At 47.6% G+C, this 12,855-nt stretch overlaps 1 protein-coding gene and 1 pseudogene across 3 annotated transcripts in view; both read left to right on the forward strand.

Moving 5' to 3' along the window:
- SCHIP1 (schwannomin interacting protein 1) overlaps positions 1-12,855 on the forward strand; it is a 146,573-nt gene that overhangs the window by 28,631 nt on the left and 105,087 nt on the right. The gene's annotated exons all lie outside the window — the stretch shown is intronic.
- Positions 5,675-6,314, forward strand: LOC142447188 (large ribosomal subunit protein eL14 pseudogene; annotated as a pseudogene).

Raw genomic sequence — 12,855 nt, forward strand, 5'->3', positions numbered from 1 at the left:
TTTAAAGCACCGAGTCGCTCTCCAGCCTGCACCTGTCGGCAGGCTTCTTGTCCTCTTGGCCCTCTGAGTAATGCATGGGCCTTCCCTGGGCAACCGTGCAGATCGTGGTTCAATGGTAACAGCGTCTCAGCTCGGGTGGCCAGCTCCTTCAGAAGACCTGTTTGCTACCCAAGAAACAGGAAATGCTGGTCAGGCAGGAGTCTGAGGACTCCCAGTCATGGGAGCATTGTCCATCACTTTCCATTCCCGTGTCTCCTTCGCCTCTGGCTTGTGTTCTCTTACTTCACCCAGAGACTAAATGGGAACGACAATGGCTTCCCAGCCCAGTGCTGAGAGCATTCCTTAAAATTCTACATGTCCCCCCACCCCAAAACAAAACCCTTGAATGCTTTCATATTAAGTTAAAAAAAATTCTGAACTTTCTCTTTGGGATCATTGCTTTGTTTTGTAACCTAGAGGCGAAACGGCGCCTCCTAGAGACTGCCGACCAGGCAAGTTATTGTGCGGCATTCTCCAAACTCTCCTCTCCATTTAAAAGAAGAAGAAGAAATACTATAGCATAAATCCAATGGTCTGTAATACTTTAAAAAATTGCAAGTATATATTATTTATTTAATATGCCTATTAAGGACTAGGCACTTAAAATCCCATATCAGAACAGGTTTGCCACTTCTCAGTTTGATAGTGTTTCTACAACACACAGCCATGCTTCTAGAAATGTAACAAAAGCCTTGTTCATATTAAAGACATGTTGTTGGGAGGTGGACTACGCTCTTCCGGCTCCCTCCGCAGCTGCACGGTGATTAAATATTGACTGAGAGCCAGAACTTGACAGCCCCTGGCCTCACCCTGGTAAATGGTGACGGCTGAGCCCGAATGTAAATGGAGAGCCCTCCTGGAGGGCCCAGGGATTTTTGTTGGGAAGTGGAGAACAGGCAGGACGTGAGGTATGTATGAGGTGTCAGAGCTGAGTGTTGGAATAAACCACTGCTGATTCTGACTCACCGTGACCCAATGGCACAGAGGAGACCTGCCCCCAGAGGTTTTCCAAGGATGAGATCATTACAGAAGTCAACTACCACATCTTTCCAACCAACGGTGGTTTCGAACCCTTGACTTTTCAGTTAGCAGCCAAGTGCTCTATCCGCTGCACCAGCAAGGGTCCAGAAAACCCACGGCCATTGAGTCGATTCTGATTGATATTGACCCTGTCTATGTTTGGTTTTCGAGGCTGTAAATATTTACAGGAGAAGATAGGCTCATCTTTCTCCCGTGGAGCAGCCGGTGGATTTGAACTGCCAACCGTAACAGTTAGCAATCCAATGTTGACCCGATAGAACCACCAGGACCTGCTTGCCAACAAGAGTAGCAGGACATAATTGGAAACGAGTAACTGATTAGAAAGCAACCCAGTTCTGTCAAAAGAAAACGATATTTCCTAAACAGTCCGAATGATAAGACATTGTTCGTCAGATCTCGTAATAAAACAGTCAGGCACCCACTGCAGGTTGTGGCTTGCAGAAGCAAAACAGCTGTAACTGGAAGAGCACTTTCTTTAACAATGAGCCCTTGGTTTATGGGAAACAAGCTGGTTGAAATGATCAGATTTACTTTTGTGGCACACATTTGGTTGGTTAATTTCAATACATTTAATTTCTAGATTGTTGTGATAGGTGTATTTTCGTTCTTGTGGTTGTTGGCTTTAAACTCGCCAACCAATTAGCATGCTGCTCTTCCTTTAAGGGAGAAAAAAAATGGATGGTTTTCTTAGTTTCTGAAAGAAAAAGAATTCACTCAGTGTTTTTCCTGTTGATAAGGTCCATTGTACAGCAAATTACTTTTACACTAGGAGTTTTAAACCCTGAAGCAAATATCTGAAAGATTCATTAACAGCTGTTTCTGTATGTTTGTAGTTATAATAAAGTAAAAAAAAAATCTGTTGACGCCTTATTGCTTAGAATAATTTAAACCCTTATTAGCATAGTCATCTCAGTGTCAACATCACGATCTTCATTGTTTTTCTCAAATAAGTCAAATTTAGCAAAAATATAAATGCCAACGTTAAGTTTTCATATGGGTTGAGGTCATTGTCAAATCTTTCTATAGTTATATTGTATTATGTCCACTCAAAATGTTTAATCTTTCTTCAATATCCATGATTTTTCTCTCTCCTGAAAAGCATTGAGAAGTGGATTTGGAATTCCTGCAACTTGAATAAAAGTAAATGGTCAGAGGTAATGGTTTATTTTCTTACCGCCAATCAAACCAAATGAAACCCAGAACCATGCCCGTAGCCATCAGATCAAGGCCAATCAGATCAAGGCCAATGCGTAGCAATGGGAACAGGTAGTGGCTGGCAGGTTTACCACCTGTGGTCAACTGTCCATCATTAGACAGAGAGAGACCTGATTGACAGGCTAAACTCCACCTGTATCTTCTTACAGATGCCGTTTTGGTGTAACTATTACACCTAGCTTTCTATGTTTTAGGCAACTGGAGAGTGAATCCAATGAACTTTGTGCTTTTTCTCCTCCAAGAGAACATGTGTGCAGGTTGACTGGGCTACCAGAGATCCAATCCAAAGGACCAGCCACTGTAGGAGAAATATCAGGCTGTGTTCAAGAGATGGCTATCAGGCTAAGTCCCTGCTTTCTGCCCACTTTTGCTTGTCACCTTGGAACCAACTCGCCTCGTCTCAGTTTGAATCTGACCAGCTAACATTGAACATCTGGCATAGTTTTGATGAAATTCAACTTGGGTTTAGGTAGGGTTAATGAATGAAAAAATGTAACTGAATAGTGTTTACTTTTTCTGATATCATATGACCAATAAAATTAATATTCCCAAGGTTTGGGGGTAATCTAATCTCAATGGCCCTTGACTTATTTCCCCTTGCATGAGAACTATCTCCCTGCCTTTGGTCTTTGCTGCCGGGCCCTAGTGAGCATGTGACAAGGAAGTGGAGGTAACATCTTTTGCTGTCAACTCTCTTCCCACCACTCAGGAAAGCACCCTTAAGTCAGAAAGCCACTAAAATGGACAAAATCTGAGACTATGTTTTCCATTTCACCCTTTCCAGCCCAACAAGGCCCTAATAAGCATCTACCCTAAAGCATGTTATAGATTCAAGCATTGTAGAAATGGCCGTATGCAGCCACTCAAGGCCCTCAGCCGAGGCCCTGTGGTTTTGTGTTGTCAAGTGCTCGTGAGTCGGTTCCAACTCATAGGCACGCTGTGTCCCACAGAAGGAAACACTGCCCGTCCTGCCCCGCTCTCACAATGATTAGGTGTGAGCCCATTCGTGCAGCTACTGTGTCTGTCCATCTTGTCCAGGGCCTTCAGTATTTTGCTGCCTCTCATACCAAGCATGATGTCCTTCTCCAGGGACTTGTCTCTAATGAGAACAGAGCCCAAGTATGACAGACAGTCTTGCCATCCTTGCTTCCAAAGAACATTCTGGCTGTACTTCTTCCAAGACACATTTGCTTGTTCTTTTGGCAGTTCACGCTAATCTTGTGAGGTTCCTGGATTGGGGTTCCTTGGTTTTTACTTCACAGTGCAGACCAGAATCCACGCAGCAGAAGCGTGTTTGCATGTTGTGTAATCCAAGGGGCTTTTGTGAGGAGAAGGGATGTGGGGTATTACAGTCTCAAGAATACATGCTGCTTCTGGAAAGCATGCAAAGCCAGGCGGGAGGTCACAGCTAAACGCGGAAAAAACAGGTGGAAAGAATAAAGGAACAGGTACACAAACCCCACGCTTGCAGAACCATGAAATCCTCAGGGGCCAAAGAGAGAGCCCCAGGGCCCAGGCAGTGCATGCGCACCCACACTGAGGAGAATCCCATCCTCATCTCACAGCGTGCAGCTGAACAAAGGCAGAGTAAAAGAGGCCTGCGGCCGGCCAAGGGAATATGCCGGGCTGTGTGCCTGGCTCTTATTCTCCCCCGCCCCACTGGCTGGGGGAGGCGTGGTTGAAGGCATGAACCCGTAGTACTGGCTGAGTTTAGGCCCACCTATGTGATGTCATGTGGCTGGGCCTCATCTGTGCACCCAGGTGGACCTCCTCCCTGGGCCCAGGGGGCTTAGTCTGCACATGCTCAGTTTGGAGTTTCCCAGAGGCTGCCCCATTTCTTTCCAACCCCATTGTGGCCCTTTGTAGGCATTGGGGACACAAACCCCTCCCCCTTGTCCCTATTCTGGCTACCTAATTCAGTGTTCTTTACCAGCACCGTAATTCAAATGCATAGGTTCTTCTTTGGGCTCCCTTCTTTAATGTCCAACTTTCACGTGCATCTGAGACAATTGGAAATCCTCTGGCTTGGGGTAGGCGCACAGTTGTCTTCAAAGCTCCTTGCTTTTCCACACTTTAAGAGGTCTTCTTTCCCAGCACACTCTGTCGTCGATCACCGGATTGTAGTTTCCAAGCAACACTGAGTGTGCAGCCAAGCAAGAAGAACTCCTTGAGAACTTCACTCTTCCATCTTTTCTCCATGTACTATGATGTTCCCGTTTGTTCCATGGGGGACGGTCTCTTCTGTCCATGGAGTTGTCATCCGTATGGAAGGCTGCCGTCCTTGAGCTTCAAGTGCTTGTAGCCCTCATCGCTTTCAGTCAGGAAGGTTGTGCCATCTGCATAGATCGCAGGTTGTTAGTAAGCCTTGCTCCCATCCGAATGCTGCATTCTTCTTCATATACTCCACTTTCTCTGACGATTTGCTCAGCATATAGATTAACTAAGTATGGTAAGAGGATACAACCCTGACACACACCTTTCCTAATTTAAAACCATGAAGTCTTCCCTTATTCTGTGTGAACACAGGCCTCTCGATCCGTGTTCAGGTTATCTGTGCACGCAGTGGAATATTCTAGAATTCCTATTCTTCTCCTGGCTACCCACAGTCTTTTACTATCCACAGTCGAATTCCTTTGCATAGCCTAGTCAACATATTTCTAAGGAGCCCTGGTCATATAGTGGTTACAAATTGGTCTGTGCACGATCTGCAAGGTTAGCAGTTCAAAGCCACTAGCTGTTCTTCAGGAGGAAAGCAGGGCTTTCTATTTCTGTAGAGAGTTTTCCGTCTCAGAAACACACACGAGCACTTCTACCCTGTCGTCTAGAGTCTCTGTGAGTGGGTATCAACTTGGTGGTGGTGAGTTTTGGCTTTTGAGAAACATCTTTCTGGGGTTCTCTGTTTTCAGCCAAGATTCATCTGACGTCAGCAGTGAAAACCCTTGGTCCGTGTTCCCCTCTGAGTCCGGTCTGAATCTCTGAATCCCTGTCATTGTTGCTGCTGCAACTGTTGCTGGATGATTTTCGGCAAAATTTTACTTGTCTGTGTTATCAATGGTATTCTATAATTTTTGCATTCTGTCGAGTCGTCTTTCCTTGGAAGGGACGAATACGGATCTCTTCCATTTAGTTTGACAGATAGCTGTCTTCCAGATTTCTTGGCATAGAGGAGTGAACGCCTTAGCGCTTCCTCAGCATGTTGAACGTTTTAGTTGGTATTCTAGAGATTCCTGGAGTCTTGCTTTTGGCGAATGCTTTCAGCTGAGCTTGAACTTCTTGCAGTACTGTCGGGTTTTGATCATAGGCTACCTCATGCAATGGTTGAATGTGGACTAGTTATTTTTGGCTCAGTGACTGTATTCCTTCCATCATCGCCGCCAAGATGGTGTGCAGGTGCTTCGTGGAGGTTGGCCGGGTGGCCTACATCTCCTTTGGACCTCATGCCGGGAAACTGGTGGCGATTATGGATGTGACTGATCAGAACCGGGCTTGGGTTGGTGGCCCTTGCACTCCAGTAAGGAGGCCGGCCATGCCTCTCAACTGCAGGCAGCTCACGGGTTTCCTCCTCAGCTTCCCACACCGTGCCCTGCAGAAGTGTGTCCGACAAGCCTGGCAGAAGGTGCTTATCAGTACAAAATGGGCAGCCACAAGAGGGACCACAAAGATTGGAGCCAGAGGAAAGAAAGCCAAGATGACAGGTTTTGATCGTTTGAACGTCTTGGAGGCAAAGAAAACGAGGAGTGGTCTAATAAAGTATGAAGTTAAGAAGCTGCGAAGGGCGGCTCTCCTGAAGGCTTCTCCCAAAAAGCAAGTGCTGCGAAGGGAGCGGCTGCTGGAAGGTTCCAGCTCAGAAGGGGGCTGCTGCTGCTGGCAGGAAGGCTCCCTCCCCCCAAGAAGGAGGCAGCTGCCGGTGAGAAGGCCAGGCCTCCAAAAGCTCAGAAAGCCCCAGCCCAGAAAACACCTGCCCCAGAGGCAATTGGCAAGACAGCCTAACATGCTGTTATAAAGGTAATAAAGTTTCTATTGGCCACGCTGGAAAAAAAAAAAAAAAGAAAGAAAGAAATTCAGCTCGGAAGCACTAAGTACAATTCCTGGATGTGATTTCCTGTTGGGTCTTCTGGAAGTTTCCTGAGAAGAGGATTCTTGCCCACAGGAATTTAGTGGAGCGCTCCTCAGGGATGGCTGTTTTCCAAGAGCCCGCCCAGGGCCAAATGTTCCACTTCCCTTTCTTGGTGACCTGAGTACATTTCATGCATGCATGCATCAAAAAGATGTCATTGGTGCCTCCCTCAGGCCACACAAGAGCACACTGGGCTGAGAAAACAGGTAGGATTGTCGCCCTAGTGGGAGCCACACCATCACCTCATGGCCCAATAACCATGCCATTGTTACCGCTCAGTAGATGGCATTCTCTCCACACTTCAGCAGGCATGAAAATCTTGTGGAGACACCAGTTTCTGGGCCCCAGCCTGGAGGCTCTGCTTCAGGAGCTCTGCTTCGGGCCTGAGAACTTGCAGTTCTAACAGGTTGCCAGGACAACACTTGTAGAACCATTGGTCCCTGTCATGCTGGCGAACTCTTAAGTCTCATGGCTCAGAAACTGATTTTGCGATCAGAAAAAACATAGCTTCCTTTCTCAAGGATTGCTGGCAATGAACCAAAGTCACAAAACTGATGTGTTAAATAGCTAGGCCAAGCTACTGATCCACAAGAGGAACTACCTACCACTTCCGAGTGAACAGAATCATTGTACCAGATTGGGAGGGCCATCCTCATGAGGCAGCTCGGTGGAAAGCTGAACAGCATCAGAAGGGCCCGGGATTCAGCCAAGAGGTGGTTCGCCTGTTTGCTGCAATGGCCTCCAGCCCTGGGAAGGCGTTGCCAGATGATCAGATTCTCAGACTCCACCAGCCGTGCCTGGACTTTGAACCTGGATTAAGACAGGGGCAATTTAGAGATTAGATGCTTTAATTGTGAAGCTTCAGATTTTACTGATCCAAAAGAATATTCCTCTCTGCACTGAAAATTCTAGTCATCATTGGGGCACCAAGTATGCATAGATTGGAAATACTTTTAGTGAAATGTTAAAAATTAATTTTCTTAGGAACTTTTCACTAGATAGATAGCATTTTTTTTGAAAGCAGAATTTGGACAATGCTGTATTTTGTTTTTCATGTATTTAGGTATTGAGTTAAGGAGACCCGGTGGTGGGGTAGTGAGTTAAGCATTGGCTGCTACCTGCAGTCAGCAGTTAGAAAGCACCAGCCATCCCACAGGAGCAAGATGAGGCTGTGTGCTCTTGTAAAGACCCTTAGCCGCAGAAATCAATGGGGGCAGTTCTGCTACTTCTGGTACCGTCTCCATGAAGCAGAATGAACTCGATTGGCAGTGAGTTTATATGCTTTGGTCTTCTTCCGCCATTATGCTATTTTTAGATTTTACATTAGGAGTGGGACTTTTTTCTTAAGACCTTCGGGCTAAATTGTGTGGTAAATGAACATGTGTATGCTCAGCATGGGAAGTTTGGCCTTTGGAATAAAAATAGACCCTTAAAACTGGTTCTGAGAAATTAGAATGGGGGCTGAGTCTGCCTGCCATGAACTTCTTGGGAGAGACAATTAGATGGATAGCCTTGGTGTGCAGGGCTAAGGCTGGGCCTGCGCTACCTCTGAGCAATGGTCCTCCCAGTGCAGGGCAGGATCACCGCCCTCAGAGAGGCAAGATGTACGTTCCCACCACTCACCTAATCGCAAGGGACAGGGCACAGGGAGGGACTTTGTCTTGGGTAGCCACGTGCTTTCATTGCCCTATCAGCCCAGAGTCCAGCTGAGAACAGAAGCCAATCTGAGTATTTCAGAAAGCAAATTTGTTGTTGATATTGCTTTTGTTGTTGATTTGTGACTTAAAGAGACCCTTGAGTTACAGTGTAGACCTGTCCCGTAGGGTTCTCTTAGATGTAATCTTTGTGGATTGAGATCTGCAGGCCACTTTCTCTCACTGTGCTGCTGGGAGCCCTGTGCTGCTGTGGAATAAGCATTGGGGCTGCTAATCACAAAGTTGTCTGTTCAAAACCATTAGCTTCTCTGTAGGAGAAAGATGAGACCATTTGCTCCCGTAAAGATTTACAGTCTTAAAAACCTTATCTAGGGGGTCACTAGCCCTGATGGTGTAGTAGCTACACATTGGACTGCAATCCAAAAGGTTAAAAGTTCAAAACCATCAGCTACTCGTTGGAAGAAAGATGAAGTTTTCTACTCCTGTAAAGAGTTAGAGTCTTGGAACCCCACAGGTGTAGTTCTACCTTCTCCGATACTCGCCTTGAGCTGGAATGCACTCAGTAGCAGTGATCCTGTGAGGTGGAATCAACTAGATGGCAGTGGGGTTAGGTGCTGGTGGATGGATTTGAACAGTCAACATTTGGTTACAGCCAAGTCTAACCTACTTAGGACCTTTCAGAAAGCAGATTTAATATTAAACAAATGCCCTTAGGTCTGAAGTGACAGAAGGGAAGGGGTAGTCTTAACGGACGATTTCTGGACTTCCTTGGGGCTTGGGGCAGGCACTGCCAGATCTCCAGTCCAGACACCGACCTGCAGGGGCCCTGCGTGTGATGGTTCTACAAGGGGTGTGTCTTGGTTGATGCTCGGAGGTGGTGCATGCTGGCCGGCCGTGCAGAAGCCCCTGTGGGACTGCTGAAGGAGCGGGTGCTCTGGGCGTGGTGTAGGAAGGGCCTCCGGAAGCGGTCCTGACACAGGGTATCCCTCTCAGCCCTTCTCCCACTGGCCAGTCTTCTGTGGCTGCCTCCCGCTGGCCGGATCGAGCTGGGAGGCAAGGGAGCCTGAAAGAGGCATTTGCAGTCTCCGCTTCAGCCTCACAGAGCAGAGGCCGAGCTTTCTTCACGTCTCCTCCATCTTGCTTTTGTTTTTATGATCACAGTTTTATTCATTTGTTCCATAACAATGTTCATTCATCTCCAGGGAGGGCGATGGTCATGGTAAAGGGGGAGAATCGACTTCCCTATCAAGACGATTCTACAGTTTAGTCCCTGGTCATTATTAGGAAATACTTGAATATTAGTGAAGAAAGCAAACATATCCGCTTATTTTTAATATCGCATCTCAGTTTCCAGGAAAACATAATGCTGCGTGACATTTTCATTTCATTTTGGAGGGTTTAAAGACCTTTGTTTAAAGCCGTGTTCCTCTTTAGGTGTGAAAGTGTGGTCTCAGAATAACCCTTCTCTGGGTGCTCCAGCCCGTGCCTTGGAAACAGCACTAATTTCCTCGAGACACTAGAATTCTGAGGGCATCTCCTGTCGCCCCAATTCCTTTATTCGTTTCCAGGGATGAAGGAGTTGCTAGTGTGGGTGCCCTCCGTGCACTGCCTTCAGGTGAGGTCCACAAGCCTTGATTAAGGGCCCGCACCCCGTATATGGGGCGGGGGTGGGGAGGAGCCCTGGGGCTCTGGACACGAGACGTAACTTGGAGCTCCACCACGTGGGTTTCCTGAGCCTGTGATGTCAGAGTCTGCACCAGCGTCACCGAATTTTAGTGGGAAAGTTCCCGGGCTATGTGGCAACAGATTATTGTCAACATTCTTGTGATCAGTGTGACACTTTTTCCTGGTGTGGATATAGACTTTCGGGACACTAGTAAACTTGATAGCACTTTCATCTCCTGCAATATTTGTGTTCCATTCACACCTTTAGTCAGCATAGTAGGTGTGTGTGCCTAGTTCTTAGCCTAGAAAAGGATTTTTATTTTAAAACGAATAGTGCTTGGGGTCTGCACCGCTCTTGTGCTGTCCCTTAGAAAGCATTTGACTTGGCTGGCTAGGCACCCTAAGGCTGTAGTCAGAGGATTAAGGAGCACTGTGGGGTTCGGCTCCGAGCTGCATGGTAGGCAGTTAGAACTCCCAGCGGAGTCTGCTCCCCAGTCTCGGAATCCCTGTGTCAAAGTCACCGTGAGTTGGAGTCAACTTGATGGCACTGAGTTGGGTTTGGGGGTTGGTACAGTGGGGAGTGTGCAGTGCTGTTAACCATGGGGGAGGGCAGATCAGCCCCCCACCTCCCACCCCAACTGGCCCAGGGAAAAGCTGAGGGAGGCTGGGTGCTCCTGCAAAGAGTTACAGCCTTGGAAACCTACGTTTGCCTATAATGTCACTGCGAATCAGAATTGACTCCGCGGCAGTGGATTTGGGTTTGGGTAATAAGATAATAGAAAGAAGGAGGAGGAGGAGAGAGGGGACGAGGAGGAGGAGGAGAGAGGACGAGGAGGAGGAGGAGAAGAACTTAAGTGTTTTAATCGCCTTTCAAGGCCTCTGGTTTCCATATTTCCTTCCTGGTCCATGGTTTGTTCCTCAGAATGGAGATCCGATGTGTGGTTGGATGAGGTGCTGGCTTGAAATTTCCGGAGGAACTTGGATTTCACGTTTCATTAGACTGCCTTGCCTGTAGCGGTGGGCACAGGCTGACCTTTCCTCTGCTAGCTTTCACGCTGTGTTTGCTACCCCCTTGATTCACATGGGATTCAGAGGAGTCCGTAAGACTGTTTATAAACAGGAGGGAGTCACCTGGGCTGCGGAGGGCTGCTGATACCAGACTCTCTTTTTGTGAGTGCCAGGCAGGCGCGTAGTCCTCTCTGCATCACAAGCCTGGGAGCCTTGGGCATATTCAGATCCCAGACAGGGCCCTCGCCCTCAGGATCCCGAGGGAATTCACCTGCCCTGGATTCTTCTTCCCCTGTGTGTGTGTGTGTGTGTGTGTGTGTGTGTGTGTGTGTGTTTTCAAGGAGTCTTCAAATCATTTGTGGGAAATTCCATTATATGTTAGTTCCATTTTTCCATGAACTTTCAAGCTTCGCGGGTGGTTCTAATGTGCGACCCGGGTTATAGAAAGATCAGCATAAAGGATAACACCCGCCTGTGGACTTAGTGTTTCACTGAACACCAAGAAAGCCAAGCTCGTTGCCTTTGAATTGATTCTGATCCGTAGACACTGCCGGACAGAGTACATCCGCCCCCGTGGGTTTTAGAGGGCTGTAGTTCTTCACCAACCACACGGCTTCCTCTCGGTCCCTCAGAACAGCCACGCTTCACGCTTCACTACTGTGCCAACAAGGGCTTGCTTATTGGATAGGGCAGAGGTATGAGTTTCCTCTTGCCGCTATAACAAATAGCCACAGAAGTTGTTGTTGGGTGATGCTGAGGCAAGTTTTGACTTGTAGTAATCCCATGTGGTGAGGTACAATTCAATCCATAGCTAACGTATTCTTTGGTTCTGGGGATCGGGACATGGACAATTTTAAGGGTCAGTATTCTGACTACTGCAGACACTAAAGGGGTAGCGGGGGCCACTCCTCAGTTTTCTCCTGTCTGTGTAGAAACTGTGAGTGGACGGCCGGTCCCATCTTCACAGTGTGTGATAGTCAGACAGGAACTTTTGTTTAGGTGGGAGCAGTCTTTCCCAGAGTGGGTGATCCTGTGCCCTGCAGGACGTTGAACCAACCACCCAGGAGGGCTGGCCAAGCAGAGACCTACCCTTTCTCCGGGGCTGTGGGCTGTAATACAGATGTTTGTAATTGCCAGGTAAGGAGCGCAGTGCCTTTTTGTTTTTTTTCTTGTGAAAAGGGAGTAGTAAGCCAAATAAATTTAGGCACCTGTGGGCTAGAAGTGAAAATGCCATGCTCCGAATTTTACTTTTGCGGATTTTTAAGAAGGCTGTCCATTTTTTAAAATGCCAGGTACCTTAGGGATTTATTTTAGGAGATTGCAACATTTGAATCTGAAGGAGGAGTGTAGTTTTCCTCAGATGACAGATTTTTCTGCTACTAGAAATCCAAACCCCGAACCCACTGCCATTAATTCAAGTCGGACTATGAGCTAATCTACGGTCTGGGGGGCTGGAAACCCCTAAGGGCGCAGACCACCATAACTTTCTCCCTCGGGCTCCTTGCGGGGAGGGGGGGAGGTTTGAACCGCCATGCTCACCGTCCAATGCTATCTGTACTCACTGCCATCGAGTTGACTTTTAACAGGAGCAGAAAGACTCGCCTTTTTCCCTCTGAGTGGCTGGTGGGTGTGAACTACCAACCTGTGGTTACAACCCAAGGCAGAGCCCGCTGCACTGCCAGAGCATGCGGCACATGTTTCAGTGGCATGCTGCACCCTCGTGCATTTTGACAGGCGCTAGGTGAGACTTACTCTTGAATCTCTCCTTCCGGCAAGCAGTCACTGAGCACCAAGAGTGATTCAGGCATCTTAACACAAGAAGATTGGATTCTTGACCTCAAGGTTAAGGTCAAAGGCTCAATCCTAGATGCTATTACTTTTGTATTTCAATGCTGTTTGTATTTCAGAAGCTGACGGGTACACACACGGGGGGTCCTGTGGAAGGGTAGAATATGATCCAGTATCTCTGAGGCAAAAAGGAAAATTCTCAACCGAGGGTTGAGCTGGTTCAAAGCCCCATACCTGCGTTTGCACACTGATCGCAGCTCCTCCCAGGAGAGCACCAGGAGCCCTGGCCGTGGAGTGTAAGTGCATCGGCTGCTTCCCACAAGTCTG

The sequence above is a fragment of the Tenrec ecaudatus genome, chromosome 4, assembly GCF_050624435.1.
Source record: "Tenrec ecaudatus isolate mTenEca1 chromosome 4, mTenEca1.hap1, whole genome shotgun sequence".
In the NCBI taxonomy this organism is placed as follows: Eukaryota; Metazoa; Chordata; class Mammalia; order Afrosoricida; family Tenrecidae; genus Tenrec; species Tenrec ecaudatus.